Raw genomic sequence first — 18,289 nt, forward strand, 5'->3', positions numbered from 1 at the left:
AATACTGTTATGCTGAAAATAAATAAATAAATTTATTAATTAAAAAAAAAAAAGAAAGAAGCAGACTAGACCATTGCCTCTGGAAATGATTCATATTATTATTAGATACCCCTCCTCCCAAAAATTCTCCATGACCCACCACAGAGACCTGGGAACACATTGTAACACGTTTCCACTTTAGTTCCTGACCACACCCCCCCTCTTTTTTTAGGTGAGATAGTGCCTAAAACTTTCAACTCAGAAGTTCCGAGTTACTGAGAAAACACATTTACACTGTATTCCAAACAGGCTTTGGTTTTAGAAAACACACAGGAGGGCACTGATGGAAGGTAAGAGTTAATGTACCATATTTTATATATTCATTAGCACATCACCTGGTCAATAATTATCACAAGTCGGCATATGTGATACACATTGAAAATAGTATTGTAAATGACCCACAATGCTGATAACTTTTATTAGATGTATCACTATTTGTATGTCTTTTTTTTTTTTTTACACTTTCACATATTTTCCCCTTTAGGTTATATTTATTTTCTCTGTTTTGGGATATGTTTGCTAGTATTCTAAGATTTGGCACAATCATCGGCCACAAACCTGCTTTTCTGTTTCTTCTTATTCATACCAATAACTCTCATGTTAGCCTTGTTTCATCAAGTAACATGTACACTTTGCTTCAATTTCTCATTATTTTCTCATAAAAATATATTTATGGAGGTCCTACAGTTAATTTTTTTAAACTTATTTTTAAATACAGTTAGGATCTTAAACTGCCATTTTCATTAAGAAAGCTCCCCTTCATTCATTCACTCATATGCCCCATTACTAAAATCAAAATGCATGTTAAACTTTCACTGATGATTAACACCACCAGCTAGTCTAGATGCTTCCAGACGCTTTCTGTGCTCTCTGCATGGAGAGTGAGTTACGTGACAGGGAAAGGGTCCGGGATATGCTCTTTCTGCCGGGAGACCCCATCAAACGACATTCTGCAAGCATGCGGGGTGCCACAGTTGCTGTGGGAGAATCCCGGGTGGGACTGGCCCTCACTGCATGTTCCTGGGGACGCCACTTCCTGTACTCCAGCTCTGGTTCCCAAAACTGTATTAGGACCCCTGTGGCGGTGAGATGATCTCACCCCTGAAAGTTTCTTGCTACAGAGATAGTCATGGGTCATGAAAACGGAAAAGTGTCAGATGCCATTTCACCCTCGACCTTTTTTTTTCTAACTCCTCTTGGCAGCCTAAAGTCGAATGATGATGAAGGGACAGGAGTGTACCTTCCAAATCAGCTGACACTACAAAGAAAACTAGCTAGTTTAAAACTTCATAAGGAGCTCTGCAACCTGAGACATTCGAACATACAGACCAGATTGTATGGGAGAATACTTAGCCTTACCTTTCCTAAGCTGTCAGGGTAGAGCGGCTTCACATGGGACCTGGAGACAAATCACCCCCCTGTATCCCCCCCCCCCAGGATGTATCAGTTCTTTACATAGTGATCCGAGGACCATTCCAGATGAGATCGGCGTGTTCAGGGTGGTATGGCCGTAGACCCGAGGACCATTCCAATTTCTAGGGAGGAAGGAGCCTGAGAATTACGGAGCCTTCCTCTGAATGTACCAGTACTTCCTTCACTCTTTTATGTCTGTAATGTTGCTCAAGTTTTACTTTATTTCCATCTTAAATGTACCCTTTATTCTCCATTTAACAAAAAGACCATTGGGTATAATCTAGTTTACCCTCTTCCGTATCACAGTGCTAAAAGTTAATTTTCCTTTTAATTTTATTACCGTGTTCCCACAATCTTTACCCAGGGGTTTTGTTTCCTCCTATGAAGAGAGCCAGAGGCTAAGGGAGAGTTATGCTCTGGAAACGCAGCCCTCAGCATCCTGCGGACCCCAGCAAAGACGGTCTCCCTTCCTGGCAGGATGCTGTTTCCCTCGGTTATCACCTGTGCCGCCTGCCGTGGAAGTGAGCAGGTGCGGCTGAAAATGCCCTTTGCTTCCGGCGGGCTGAGCAGATCACCACTTCTGGGAAGGACAAAAAACAAAACATTCCCTAACCAGCTTCTGTAGAACTTCTGGAAAGCGACTTATTTTTTCCGTCAACTCCTGCCTCTGCTGGGCAGGCCCACAGCCCCACTGGGCGGCTGTTCGCAACCACAGTGCCTGGGGGCATCAGGCGACAACAAGGAGTCTTTTGACTGCAGAGTCATAGCTGCAGCCACTCTGGTCATCTCGGGGAGCACAGGCCCAGGCTCTGCTGGATGAATCTTGACGTCTCTTTTATGTCTGGTTTGGAATCAGTGGAAGTTAAAATAAAGCCATCAATTCTTGTAGATACGGAAAGCTTTGCTCCAGGGCTCTGAACCCTCTCTGAATGCCCCCAAATGTTCTCCCGTACATACGAAACTTTGCTTCCTGCAGACACAATGTTTTGAAAACTACAGGCATCTGAAGAAAAGCTTGCTTTGAAAGCACATGGATCGAGTGTCTTTCACCTTTCCATCATTCCCCGGAGCACGCCCATGGAAATGATGTGCTCAGTGTACGAGTGTGTGCTATGAAACAGAGCTTACAGGGCTCTTGTAGTGAGAGCTGCCTAGATGTTCCTCAGTGGTGAAGCATGTCACCACACATCCCTCAGAGGACACGCCCCTGCTGCAAGTGGAGGGGCGCATGACAAGCTGCGACCTGAAGAAGCATCACCAGCGGGCTCGGCTCCTCTTTTCCTATCATCGCGGCCATGATTATGATTCTTATCTCCCTTCATAAACATTAAGAGAACATCACCACTGGAGTGTTTACACATGTAAAAATAAAGTTGGGCTCTTTTTTTGTTTCTCTTTTATGTTGTGTAAGACATAGAAATGATAAATACCTTAGACTAGGGAAAAAAAAAAAAAAAAGTTCTTGTCAATTTAATCATGGGGCCAGAATGATTTTCACCTGTTTGGGAGAGCAGAACGAAGAGGTGACCCAGGGCAAGTCTGCTTTCCTGCCGTACTGTCTGTGCCTGCGGCTTGCCCAGCAGGGGCAATGGACTCATGAAAACAGCTTTCTTAATTTTTAATAAACATGTTTATACATTTGCCAATGCATCTTCCATGTCTAAGAAAACAAAAACATTTCTGTAAACTGTTCTGTACTGGTGCTGCTACCCATGCCTGCGGTCGCTTTCCTTTTCTTGTTACTAATTAATTAATTAATGTATTTATTTATTTATTTATTGTTTTTAAGAAGATTTTATTTATTCCCCGCTGAGCAGAGAGCCGGATGCAGGGCTCCATCCCAGGACCCTGAGATCATGACCTGAGCCGAAGGCAGACGCTTAATGGACTGAGCCACCCAGGCGCCCCGTCACGTCTCTTTTCTTGTTCTGCTCCTACCTTCTTGCATTCTTTAGTGTCTTGAGACCCAGGTTTGAGCTGGCCACATTTGTGATCTAAAAGCCAAGTTCTTGATTCCAAACCTTCCTGATCTAAATTCGTGGCAGCACTGCTGAACTGATGCCGATTCCCCCTCAACCAGGGCATTTTCTGTTTCTTTTTTTACCTCGTGTGTTTGTGTGTGTGTGTGTGCGCACGTGTGTGTGTGCGCACACGCGTGGTTTCAGTATATTTCACAGCGGTATGTTATCCGTACATGCTAATATAAAGGATGATTTAGGGTGTTTAGTTTAGTTTTTCATTTCAGTGAGAACTGCCAGAAATCTGAAATCCTGTTAGCTTGCAAAGCTGGTAATGCTGGAATTTGGACTTTCAGGTAGGATACCTTTGTTGGGCTATAGAACCACCTACCTCTCGCATGTGCCTACCTGTTTGCCTTGGCCTACATGGCCTGTGTTTTACAGCGTCTTGCTCTCAGCCAGACTTAAGTTATATTGCAACTGCTTCACGAACAATAGAGTCCCACATGCGCATGAGACTTTGTTTTACATGTGTACCGTTATTTTGTGACAATAGCCCTCCTAGAGTTGTGTTACTTGTTTCAAGTGAGACAGCACTAGCTTAATGATGTTTTTCTGGGGTCAGGGTATCTCTGTCCTGAGGATGAGTCTTTGAGCCATAATCAGCAGAGGGGGAGATGGTGTGAACCCCCTGGGTCATGAATCCTCCTCTGACCCCCACAGGTGCCTGAGGTAGCTGTAGCTGGGGCCTGCTCACGCTTCCGTCGACTGCATGGGACCTTTGGTAAGCCGGATGGCAGGACCCCGGATGGTTTCGTGAGTCGACTGATTACACGTTGTAACTAGCTGTATATTCAACATCCAGTGTGGGCAGCGCCAGCTAAAGCACATATTTCAAAACCTTGTTGGACACAGTATTTTTTTAAATTTGAAATCAACTTCCTTTCAGATAAGTTATCTGTCTTAGAAGTAGCAACTATTCAGACAGATTTTTGACTTTTTTTCCCTTAAAATGTTTTTTGAAAAATCACGAGTATGCAAATTGCAGGATGCCAAAAAGGGTGAGCCCAGATGAGCTGTTCAGTCTTTAGGGTTCAGTGACACCAATATGCAAAGTCCTCAACCTCCTTCCCTGTTCCTTTTCTCTTCTCCTCCAGATCCTGTGGAGTTCTCAGTCTCCGTTAATCCCTAATGCAGACAAGAAAGGTGTAAGGGGCATCAGCATATCAACGTTCCCTTCAGCTCTGACATCTACAGCAAGGATCCTTAAAGTATTTCCAAGGAAGCACTGATTTATGTCTCCATTGATGCTTCCAATAATAGTGTTGGAAGTGAACCTCTGGCGGGATGTGGGGTTCCCAGGAAGCAAGAGCGGGCAGAGAGAGAGGTTGAATCTCTACATCAGCAAGACAGATGTTCAGCCATCCTGACACGGAGTGCTGGTGTGGAATGACTTGTTCTAGCTGCCCATTGATGGTTTGGAGGTCCATAGTCGTCTGCAAACAGCTACTGGATGCTGGGAACCAGTGCTCTTGGGTGAAACATCTCTTGGCAGAAGGAGCTCTGAAGGAGCCTATAGATGGACGACAAGTCCATTCTTGAAGAGGATCAGGGACGCACATCCGTTCTTCCTCCACAATAAGAATGAGGTAATATGCGCGTTCTTTGCCCTTGAAGTGATGAATGGAGAGAACTCAGAAGAGGCATTGAAGGCAGTGAACTTCTCTGCATGACACCATAATGGTGAATACATTGTATGTCATTGTATCTTTGTCCAAACCCACAGAATGGACAACACCAAGAGTGAACTCTAATGTGAACTGTGGACTTTAGTTAATAATAACTAACCGATATTGGGTCATTGATTATAACAAATGTACCACTCTCGCAGAAAGTTGATAGTGTGCAAAACTACGTGTGTATATGGAAACACTGTGTATTCTGCTCCATTTTACTGTGAACTTAGCAGTGCTTTTAAAATAAAGCCTTTTAAAGAAGATGGTGGTGGTGGTGGTGGTGGTGGTGATAGATAGCAAGGTATGTTTAGATAGATAGGCTAAGACGAACATTGTGATCACGAACTCCGTGATCTCATATGAGATGTGTAACAGCTCTACGAGAGTGAAGCTATCCTTGAATTTAGGTTACTTTGCCATTTTGTGCATTATATTCCCCAGAAAACTTGTGTAAAACATAAAATGTAAACAAGATTAAATAAACAAACCAAAAGAGAACCAACTTTTACATCACTTCATGCAGATTAGATGGTTGAGAGCTGGGCTCCTCCTTCTGGGCAGAAGGCACCCCCTTCGCACTCATGAGGTGGGAAGCCAGGCCTCCACCCCTGTGTAGTGCGCCAGCTACAGCGGCACGGGACACGGGCTACACCCCTTCTATGCAGTGACCCCAGCACTGCTCGCTGAAGCGCCCCACACTGGGCAGCCACATTTCTGGCTCGTCTCTGCTCCGTCACCCTCCCTGTGCGCGCCCGGCCGCCCAGTCTCATGTCTGACAGCAAACTGGGCATTACCCCCAGCTGGGCCATTTCTGAAATATCCACTTGGAGAAGTCAGCATCCTACCTCTCGCGTCCTGTCCTTCCGGCTGGGCTATGCTCCAGCCACTTGCTCGTCAGGCCCCCCTGCTGTGGTCTCCACTTTGTCACTACCCTGCACCAGCGAGATCTGCCTGACCCCATGGAGGCCTCACGGTTTGGACATATTTTATTTTCCCTCCCATGTAGAGCCTGCTTAATTATCTTCTTACACTGAACAGCTGCACATCCCCGGATGAGACTCTCACAAACATTTTAGTAGTTCTTTCTTTATTTTTTTTAGATTAATTTATTTATTTTGAGAAAAACAGTATTCGTTATTTTTGCATCTCACCCTGTGCCCTCTCTAATACCCACCACCTGGTACCCCGACCTCCCACCCCCCGCCCCTTCAAACCCCTCAGATTGTATTTCAGAGTCCACAGTCTCTCATGGTCCGTCTCCCCCTCCGACTTCCCCCAATTCACTTCTCCTCTCCATCTCCCCATGTCCTCCATGGTATTCCTTATGTTCCACAAATAAGTGAAACCATATGATAAGTGACTCTCTCTGCTTGACTGATTTCACTCACCATCATCTCCTCCAGTCCCGTCCATGTTGCTACAAAAGCTGGGTATTCGTCCTTTCTGATGGAGGCATCATACTCCATAGTGTGTATGGACCACATCTTCCTTATCCATTAGTAGTTCTTTCTAAAGTGTGTAATCACAGATCTCAAATAAGCACCTGACCTACGCCCCAAGGGAGGGCGGGGGCTGAGCGGGGAGGGACCGCCTTCCTTCCTTTTGGACAGCGAATGCATTGCCCTCTGCTGGCTGGACTCCCATCGGAACGATGGAGAACTGTGGGAGAGCAGGAAGACCAGGAGCGTGAAATCGGTTCGATCTAGAAAGGACGGGATGCTAGCCAGTGAAAGAAAGAATAGACCGCGGACGGCCAGACCAGGGGATGAAAGCGAACTTACTCAGAACATGCCGAAGCCTGTCATTGTTCTGAAATGACTTCCAGAACCGCTATCCCGGCCCAGGGAAAATCGTCTGCAGCCTGCCACACCCAGCATCGTGTTTCTCTACCTTCTTAGGCTCTCTCAGATTAGCATGCACCTGTTGTCTTTTTCTAATATTTTGGCATCACCTGTCATGGCCCCTGGACAGTTTTCAGTAACAGTAAAACTCAGTCTCAACTCAAGGATTATGAGACTGGAAAACATTTGTTGAACATGTGGTTTAAATTATTTTTTTGTGTCTGCAAATTTAGTAGATTTCTAACCTAGGGAGAGCATAAAGAATATAAGAGTAGATATTTCCTGGTAACATCACTCCAACATCATATAATTCATTTGTACAATAGACTATAGATGTGCCTAGATATTAGCAAAGCCTTGCTTATGATGTGACAGCTCCCAGCCAGAGTACTGAAGGCGATTTCCCTGAGAACAATGCCTGCAGCAGATCAGGGATACACATTACAGATGTGGAAATTAAATTAATGTCGAATGCATTCAGTGAGTGAGCCAGAAAAAGACTTATCTCTTTTACTGCAATTTAATCATTTATTTATATGATACTTTGTCCCGAAACATTGTAATTGGCAAAGCATCATACACTTCATGAAAGGGAAAATTAATTAACAATAAATAAGAACATAAGGCAAAAGGAGAACAAAGCTAGGAAAATACTCTCTAAAAGTAAAAAAAAAAGTCGAAGGGTAATTTATGAATTATTGGGAAATGTTAACAAACTGAAAGTTATCATTTTGAATGTTATTAGAAATTATAAGAATTGTTTATTTGGCTTTTTAAAATTACAATCTTAAGTTTCATAGCTTGGTCATTATGTCTCCCAAAATCTATTCTGTGGAGACCCATCCATGATGGTTAGAGATATAAGGAATAGCTTTGAGCACGAGGCTTCTGCTCTGATTTTGTGGGACAGTTCTCTCCCTTTCTGGGATTCGAATCAGGATGCACTACTTCTGTGTTTGAAGGAACTCACACCCTAAGATGAATTCTGTTATTAGGGATGGGTATAATCCCTGGGAACAGCAAGAGTCAGTGAATGAAGTCGGCTGGGCAGGTGTACAGCGGCAGCTGAAGGAAACAGCTTTGAGTTTTAGAAGCAGAGGTGCCTGGTTGTCTTGTGTAGCTAAGAAGATGACCGTACGTCCTGCGTGGGGCACGGGGTGTTATGGGCAAACAATGAATTCTGGAACACGACATCAAAAACTAATGATGGACTGTAGAGTGGCTAACATAACATAACATAACATAGCACAGTAATAATATAGAAAAAGATGGCTGTGGCAGAGGTTTTTCTAAGAAAAATTCCAATAAATGCTAAGTATCATTGGAAAGGGTATCATTTCTTGAGGGGATTACTTGGGAGAGGAAAACCCACACGAACCCACATGTGGGGGGCTGTGTTTACTGGGAAGCTGCTTCTGTGAGCTCAAGGCCCTGGTTTCAGAAAAATGAACAGGTATGACCACTGGATCCTGGACCAGGAAAAAGATGAAAAGGGAGATCACAGAGACAACTGACGGAATCTAAGAGCAGACCGCAGGTTACAGGACGTTACGGTATCAACATTCAATTGCTGGGTGTGACAGTAACTGTTTTGGGGTCATGGGTGATGGGTGATGTTAGAACACAGCACAGCAGTCTGAGGGGCCACGTGTCTGCAGCGTCCTCTCAACTAGCTCAGAAAGAACATGTGTGTGCATATGCGTGTACACATGTGTGCATGTGTGTGCAAGTATGAGATGTGTGTAAATGTATGTGCATACTCAGATGGGCTGTTTGAGAGCTCTTCTGTTCTTGCAGCTTCTCATTAAGGGCAACATGACTTCCCAAAGGTTCGTGCCCCAAATCAAAGACCAGCATCTTTTCATGTGGCTATTTATGTATGCACATTGGATGGGTATGGTTTGAAAATACAAGTCACCTCTGCATATACAACACATTTGGGGGAAAAAATCTGTAATAACATTTTAAAGTTCACCAGCCATTATCCATATTTCAAATAATTCCTTCTAGAATTTCTATAATGTGTAGGTTATTATAAATGCAGGGTACATTTTATCATCTTTGATCATCACGCTCTCAGATGTTCTCATCTAACATTTTGCTTAAGTCCTTCCATATCACGAAACATTGAGTTCCATTTCATATCATTCTTGTATAAGGCTGCAACACATTGCGATTTGGGGCTGCTTTGCTCAGCAAGCGGTCCTGGTAAAGCGTACTCAGGAAGCCAGTGACCTGGTCACGGGTTCACTAACTCTGCGGGAGTCTGATTCGTCCTCTGAAGTCAACAGCGCTTGGTGGTTGTGATAGTTAATTTTAAGCGTTAAGTTAGCGGGACTACGGTGATAGTTCAGGGATCAAACACCTTCTAGATGTTACAATGAAGATATCATTCAGATGTAATTAATTTTTTAATTTTAATTTATTTATTTGTCAGAGAGTGATCACAAGCAGGCAGAGAGAGAGGAAGGGAAGCAGGCTCCCTGCTGAGAAGAGACCCTGACGCGGGGCTCGATCCCAGGACCCTGAGATCATGACCTGAGCCGAAGAGGCTTTAACCCACTGAGCCCCCCAGGTGCCCCCCAGATGTAATTAATTTTTACTGATCAGTGGACTGAGTAAAACAGGGTTTCCCGCCATAACATGGGCAGGCCTCTTACAAGCCACTGAAGGTCTGAAGAGAAAAGCATGGAGGCCTCCTTGGAGGGAGAGGACATTCTTCCTCTGGGGTCCCAGCCTGCTGTCCCGCTGTGCACGTTTCGCACTGGCCAGCACGCACAGTCTCAGGAGCCAATGGCCTATCAGACTCTCTGTCTGTCCATCACCTATCCGCCAGTGATCTACTTATCCATGACCTAGTTCTCTGGGGAACCCTGAAAAACATCACCGTACACTTTCAGTGAGCTAACTATTTTTTGCCTGTTTTCTGTCTACAAAATGGAAATAACAATAGCGCTTACCCCACAGGATTGATAGAGAATCAAGTCTGTCGTGCTTCAATGTGCTTAGAAATTACCCGGCGGACCTCACAGCCAGCGGCCGCCAGCTGCTTCCACTCCAGCGACTTCTCCCCTCTGGGGGCACCGAGGACGCCGTCAGGAGTGTCGCCACGCGTGCGTCGCCCTGTGCCTTCTGGACTGTCTCCTTAGTGTCTCCGAGGGCCAGCTTCGGAAGTCGCACGACGCCTCATCTGCCCACACTGGCTTTGTGGCCAGTCCTCCTAGTTGACCAGTGTGCGTCCCCCAGGGCTCGGTGTGTGGTTCTCTCTTCCTCCCCCGCCAAGGCGTCGTTCGGGAACACTTACTCTAATTATGTGTAATGGCTGTTTTCTTTTAGGACCATTCTAGACATCGGACCAAACATAAAACCCACTATTTTTTTCTCTCTTTGATATTACTTTTTTTTTTCTTTAACTATTTTGAATGTTAAATTTGAGTTGTTTCATCTGTTCATTTGGAAATGCAGAGACACACTCCAGTATCTCAAATAATGGGGACTGGTTCTGTGGCAGCCAGGAGGAGGCACACCCAGGATGTGGTGGGGGCAGGTGGCGGGACCTGCTGGACGGAGTTTGTGCTGTCGATTTGCTGTGCGACTGGTGTCCACCGTTCTTCGTGCCCTGTCTGGACATCTATGGGAATCCCTTCGCGTGACTGTCCCTGCCGGTGTGCTGTGTGCGGCTTCCACAGCTTCCGGACTTTTCCTTCCCACCTCATGCCTGCATTAGGGGCTCAGTCCCTGGACACCTTCAAACCGTCTGCTGGAAGGCTCAGGGCAGCGCCCGGTGCAGAGTGCCCAGAGGGGTGGTCCAGCTCCCTCCACGACCCCCACTGCGGTTTGCTGTCTTTCACACAAACTTGGGCACGGGGTCCGGTATGATCGTGAGGAATGCACACTTTGAGGCTTCTCAAAGCTGCTGACTGACCCCACTGAAGTCTCTGTGGTCCGAGGGGACAGGGCTCCCGTTCCCTTTCCCAGGCCATCGTAATACGGTCAACCTTACAAGACACGATCATGGCACCTCCTGCAGTCACCCTTTCCCATCAGCAGCAGAATTGTGTTTCACGGTGTCAGTGAGAAAACAGAGTCCAACAAGAAGCAATTGTTTCCCAAGTTTAATTTTTAGGACTTCACCCATGTCTGAAAACAGAGTCCACATAAAAATCTGTGGAGCGCACATGCTTTATGCTGTATTCTCAAGGAAAATGTCCCATTAACCTGTGGTTGATATTATTCTAACATCTTCTCCTTGATTATGAAAGAGAAGAGAATGATTTCCATATGGTTTACAAATTTCTTTTATGATAAATTAGTTCCATCTTTGACCTCAGGATGTCAGATACAGAGAAGAGAGACTCCAGTGGAAAATGAGAACTAGTACAGAAAACAAAGGGGTCAGTGTGGGCCTTTGTGCACTCCTTTTGGTGCCGTGGTTCTGGGAGGAGCTGGGGTGGCTCTGGAATAGCCCAGGGGCAGATCTCGCTGAGGTTCTTCAAGGGCAGCCCTGGTGATGTCTATGAAACGGCTTCCACGCACCCACTGGCTTCCCGTGAGTTCAGTGGAGCTGACGGCTGCCCCCCAGCCCGCACCTGGCAGCCGCAGGACAAGTCATGTTCTTCTTCGCTTTCTCCCCAACCCACCCTGGTCCGTGTTCCTGGTCCCGGGGAGTTCCCTGCTCCTTCCCTGATGAGACATCCCATAGGTACTACCCTTTCTGGAAGCCAGTGCCCCTCCCTGGTACCCCGTTCCTCTCCGTCCTTCTCACCCTCGCCGAAGATCCACTCTTGAGGGAAGCCAGCTTGCTGGCACGCGGCCCTGCTGTCTCCCGCTGCGACGGGCTGTCCGGGGTGCCTCTTCACCGCCTGTTTCACGACTCTGACGGGGCCGTGCCCTCTGTCCGCCAGTGTTCCTCTTCCCGGCTCGTGGATGCTTCCAGCTTCCTGCAAGTGTTTTTGAGTTTATAGCAGAGATTTCATATTTTTTCCCCTGAGCATTTTAACAAGCCATAATTTTAAAACCCTATTTTGGCGACTTTGCATTAACGTGTCTGACGAGTCTGCATCAATCGTGCACCTTTTGAGAACTGCCCTGGGCCTCCCCTCTGATGCACATGCCCAGAGCCCTCCTGTCCTCGCCGCTGGTCTCAGGGCTACACAGACCCCGGCTCCACACGGACGGAGCCCCCTTCCCCACACACGGCCAGTTCCTCTCTCACATCTGCCACTGCGTGTGGTCCTCGGAGTTCCCGAACTGGAGTAAATTTCCTTATGCCTGCAGGCCTGGCCCAGTTGCCTCTCCGTGAGGGGGAGCGGGGTGATTACCTCCAACCTCCCTGGAACGGATTCTTCCCTCCTGGGCTCCTCCCCTCTCTTCAGCACCTGACGTAATGCCCTGCTGATCCCTGATCATTCTCCCTACCTGAAGTCTGTTTTGTGTAAGATTAATACAACTCCAGTAGGAGTATAGGGCTAGCATGCTATGTATTTTTAGTTTTCACATTTCTGTTTTAGGTTTACAGGAGATTTCTTATAGACAACATACAGTTGGGTCCTGTTGTTTTGTCCACTCTGAAAGACCTTTGTCTTTTAATTGATGTACTTTGACCATTCTTATTTATTTATTCATTTATTTTTAAAGATTTTATTTACTAATTGGAGAAAGAGAAAGCGAGAGAGCACAGGCAGAGGGGAGGGGCAGAGATGGAAGCAGGTTCCTCGCTGACCAGGGAGCCTGATGGGGGGCTTGACCCCCGGGCCCCAAGATCATGACCGGCGCTGAAGGCAGGTGCCTCGACCTTCATATTTAAAGTGATTCTTGGTGCTTTTGTTTGCACCTGCGTTCCGCGTGATGTTTAGTTTTCCATGTCCCTCATTTCTGCCTTCCCTGGTTTGGATCAAACACTTCATATGATTCCCCTTGTCTTCTCTCTTTGCATGTCAATCATGTTCTTTTAAAAATCTTTTTAATGGTTGCTTTAGCCTTTTCAGTTTATATTTTAATAATTCAAACCTACCTTCAAATAACACTATCTGCCCCATGTGTGGTCTATCTGTGTCAAAACAGTGTTCCCAAATATCCCTCCCACGCCTTATAACACGGCTCTCACTTATTTCGCGTTTATATCTATTGTGTAATCACACAATACACTGTTACTTTTGTGACTTTAACAGTTACCTTTTAGATTAAAAAAAAATGATATTACTTCCCTCTGGCTTGTCTCAACATTCTCTCTGTCTCTCTTTTTGAGAATGCAATGACAGTTTAGAATTAGGGGGAAAAAAGAACCCACAACAGCGTTAAAGAGAAGGAGTCTGAGGCTCAGGAAACGTCTCTCCCTGCTGCGCCGGTCACAGATCTGCCTGGGACCTGTCCTGGATGTGGACAGCAGGATGTGGTATGGCCAGTGATCATCCGATTCCCTCGGTCACCCTATGCATTTGGAGGACAGGGTATAAGGCCAGCTGGCTTTCCTCACTCCGCTTGGTAGGCACAGGGAGCCCAAGCCCGTGCACGAGTGGCTGAGTGAAAGAATGGAGACAAACAGGTCTTTCCGTTACCCCAGCTCAGCTCAGGGTGAGTGTTTGTGGCCCGATGGGAGGCCTTCCTCCCTCCCCCACACCAGGAAGCTGCTGCAGCAGCGGTTCAGGACAACAGTAGTGAAGGTCCTGGCTGAGGGAGAGGGAGAGAATGAAAACAAATGTGAGAGAAGAGAAGGCAGTGCAGGATAGACCCTTGTGAACTCCATCTTGATGGGAAGGTGGGCTCAGTGAGAAAGGGTCTAGGGTTGAAGGTCCTCAGGGGAGGAAGCCAGGAGACACTGCAACCCACGAAGAAGGGGGAGAGCATTTCTCAAGGAGCAAGAGAGTCAAGGGCATCCATGTTCCCAGGGGCTGAAGTGATTCAGGGGCTTACAAAGGCCATTAGTTGGGGCAGAGGGCTCTCCATCCCGGACCCCGAGCATAGGACAGAATCCGGGGTCTACAGCCCTGGACAGCAACTTTCCTTCAAGAGATTGTTCTGGAAGAACAGAATGATGGTGCTGGCTCACTTTTTCTTAAGAATGAGAAAGACTCTGCTTTATGAGTGTTGAGTTTGAGGAGTTCTTTATAGATCTTGGATATCAGCCCTTTGTCTGTAGTTGGTGGGAATGCAAGTTGGTGCAGCCACTCTGGAAAACAGTGCGGAGATTCTTTAAGAAATTAAAAATAGAGCTGCCCTATGACCCTGCAATTGCACTCCTGGGTATTTACCCCAAAGATACAGATGTCGTGAAAAGAAGGGCCATCTGTACCCCAATGTTTATAGCAGCAATGACCACGGTCGTCAAACTATGGAAAGAACCAAGATGCCCTTCAACGGACGAATGGATAAGGAAGATGTGGTCCATATACACTATGGAGTATGATGCCTCCATCAGAAAGGATGAATACCCGACTTTTGTAGCAACATGGACGGGACTGGAAGAGATTCTGCTGAGTGAAATCAGTCAAGCAGAGAGAGTCAGTTATATGGTTTCACTTATTTGTGGAGCATAACAAATAGCATGGAGGACATGGGGAGATGGAGAGGAGAAGGGAGTTGGGGGAACTTGGAGGGGGAGACAAACCATGATAGACTGTGGACTCTAAGGACCTAACTGAGGGTTTTGGAGGAGCGGGGGGTGGGGGGTGAGTGAGCCTAGTGGTGGGTATTAAGGAGGGCACGTATTGTATGGAGTACTTGGTGTTACACGTAAACAATGAATCTTGGAACACTGAAAAAATAAAACAAAATAAAATAAAATAATAAGAAAGACTCATCACAGAGAAACAGGTTTTTGCACACGGGCTGCACATCTAAATAACATGTTGCTAAAATAAACAGAGCTCGGGGGTGGGGGTAGCTGCTTTTCAATATCTAGTTTAAGTTGCCTTAACCCTTTAAAATGAACAAATTGGATTTTATTGTGTGTGTGTTTTCTTTTTCTTTTTCTTTTTTTTTTTTCTTTTTTTTTTTTTTTTTTGTAAAGTCTTCATTAGGTATAACGAATGGTTAACAAGATAACATTAAGGGGAAAAAAAATCCTAATAGTTCAATGCCAAAGGCTATACTTGTGTTTTAACATTAACAATTTGCCTTTAATAAAGTACATTTTTCATGCTCTGCTTGTGACTTAACCAGATTCTTACGAACACTCGCTGGGCACCATCCCCTGCTGCGCGCAGCAGTCATACCCACCTGTACGGGACTTGGATCTCTCAGGGTTTCTGCAGCCCTGTTAGCTCAGCCAACCCTCCGGACTTCTTTTTCCAACACCTTCCTTTTTCATTTATTTTAAGTCCCCGTGACCCACTAGATTTAAGTATGAGGTGGGAGTTTCCATTGAGAGCAAACCCCATGTGCTGACTCTCTCTGCACTGATGTGGAAGATCATGTTCACCAGGCATGGGTAGAAGTCGAGCCCACAGTCTCCCGTGGAGAGCCAGGGATCCGTGCATGAGCTCCTCTGAAACAAGGTGCATGTACAGAGCCCCTGAAGAAGCCCGCAGGGAGGCCTTTCCCGTGTTCTTTTGCAAACAAATAAGCGGCCTCCTCCACCTGCTTGAGCTCAGTGATGCGGCAGTGTCCACGAGACGGTATCCTTCCTCAGGCCCGCTTGTGGGTTCTATTGTGCTAGCTGAGAACACAGGAACAGTACCCATCCATCCCTATGTTCAAGAACTGTAAGCAGCCAATGGAGTTTTTGTGACGATGGCTCCTGATGTAGACGAAGGGGAGGTGTTGGACACTGAGGAATGGGCGTCATGTTTTTTAAGACCAGCTGTCTCTGTGCAGATGCATCCCCTCTGACTGGCCCTCTGGACAACCTGAATTTAAGATTCTCCAGGTGCCCACAGAATTGAGTCTTTGAGTTGGGAGGAACTTTTGAGATGATGGAATCTAACAATCTTATTTCTTAAAACTTCATCTGCCTATTTGGACTCTCTCTGTTATTAAGAGGAGGGAGTCTTCTCTGGACCCAACTGGCACTTTGTGGGTAGTGGTCTGTGGCAATTGATGCCACCACCTTGCGGGGAGTGACTTCTGGAGCAGTTCCATACTAAAGGACCTACAGGCTTACCTATGCTGACAGTCTTGGGGAACAAGGTCTCTGGGTGATTCCCACTGAATCCACGGGGCACAGAGCCATCTCCTTGGTGAAGAGAGGACATTCAGTAAGTATATGTTACACAGACAGCCGCAAGTCAGTCATGCAGATGAAAAAGTAGAAATTCACATTGGTCGAAAGCTTTGACCAAGATCTCAGAGTCATGGAAATAATTACATCAAGGATCCACATTCCTGATTTCCAGCCCTCCAATGTTCTTTCTAACGAACTGCATTTCCTCTTTAAAGTTATGCTGAAAGATCATTGAATCTCACTTAAGGACTTCCTGAGTTTCAAATGCTTAATCATACAAATAACACTCTCTGCTTGGGGCATTTTATAAAGCTGACAAACCCCGTCCTCAATGGCATGTAAAGAGAGAATTATAAATTGTCTTATTTGCATCCGTGGACATCACATTTATCTAAATACAAAGGTGCAATGCCCTGTAGCGGTGGTTACCTGGGAAAGCTTCCAGAAACCCGTCTGTGGCTTTTCTGAGTGTAGACGAAAATTGTTTGGAGGTTGATTGGATTTGGTTAAGGTGCGTTGTGGATGAAGGACAGACGTGAATGTGGTTTGACTTGCGCCCCTCACCGTCTCATGAACCCGGTATCGTGAACTATGTTAAAGCACTTAAGTGTCAAACCTCCATTTCCCTAAAAACACGGCACAGCCTCTGAGGATGGAGGAACGTCTGGGTGTCTGTAGTGGAAACAGAAGTGAGCATTCAGTCGTCTCCTCGAGGGAGTTAAATGTCTGCTTCCCCAACGAGCACCTGCTGCGAGGCGGGATGGTCTAGATGTGGTGCGGGCGTCTGGGACCCAGAGCCGCCTCGGTGCTCCTGTCTTTGGGAATCGCTCACTCGATAGCGGGACCGATGGTGAGAAAATACATAAAACATCGCCATCGCACTGTGGTAAATGCTTTATTTGCGATACGGGCAAGGGGCTAACGGAGTCCCGATAAGAGAGCGGCTCCTTCCGTGGCCAGACCGGGGAAGTCTGCAGAGAAGCGATGGTGTTTCAGGGAAGCCGGCAGGACGGGAGGGAATCTCCACCGATGCCTCAGGAGGAGGGGCCGCCCCGGCCCCAGGAGGAGAGACATGAACCTCGGGACTCCGAGTTCGTTCTGTGAGGACCAACAGCAGGCTCACGGGTTCCCTCGCTGGTTCATACCTCAAGACGTTTAATCGCTGCTTTTGCCAAATTTAGAAAACATACACAGTAGAACCATCACAATGCATTTTAATGGCCAAATCCTTCCTCCCATCCCGGGTTCGAGTGTGCGCTAGACCAACTTCTCTTTACGCCCGTCTCTCCTTTTCCCGGAGAAAAGGGGGACCTGCGCTGGGGACGTGAAGGCCAGGGCGTGTGGGGCATTCGAATCTTCTTAAAGACATCAGAGCATTAATCTGAATAAACACTAAATGAGGAAATAACAAAAAGATAGAAAAGTATTTGCTCAGAAACCTCTCAGAATTCTTGACAATCAGACATTATTACAGACACTGTGGAACCATCCCGGGCCGAGAGAGGGAGTCTCACCCTCACTGTTCCTCAAATGGTCCTGTTTAATTCTCCTAATGATACTCTGAGTTACAGTATGCCCCTTAAAAGCTGATAGTCAGTTATCCCTGTAGAATGTTCCAGCGAATGTTAATGCAGACTATTTTATCTACAAACACTGGGCAAGGCACAACAGGGTGTCTGGAAATGTAGGAAGAATGGCCGAGAGTTCTGAAGATGCTCCTCGGGGGCCATCAGGGTAACTCCTGGAAAAGCATGGTGTGGGATACAGGCATGAGGGCAGCAGCTTAGACAAGGTTATTGAACACGTTGGTAGAGCTTTTAGGTGCCTAGACGGTTAAAGCAGTAAGAATTAATGGACGGATTGGTATGAAATGAGCAAGCGCTTTTAAGGAGACATAGGAACTTATTTTGCTACTTTACATAATTAGGTTACATGTAGATTTTACAAGAAAAAAGAAGAAATGTGAATTACAAAAAGAAAAAAAAATCTGTCATCTGCTTCTTTTTGTCACATCACAAAGCCCTGAAATGGTACCAAGATTTGCAATTATGACTTATTAACCGATAGCATCCCCTGGAACTTAAGTTGTATTTAAACACCTAAGATAGATAGTCTCCTGTGCCCCCCCCCCACCATTCACAT

The sequence above is a fragment of the Mustela lutreola genome, chromosome 9 (genome assembly GCF_030435805.1).
Source record: "Mustela lutreola isolate mMusLut2 chromosome 9, mMusLut2.pri, whole genome shotgun sequence".
NCBI lineage: Eukaryota > Metazoa > Chordata > Mammalia > Carnivora > Mustelidae > Mustela > Mustela lutreola.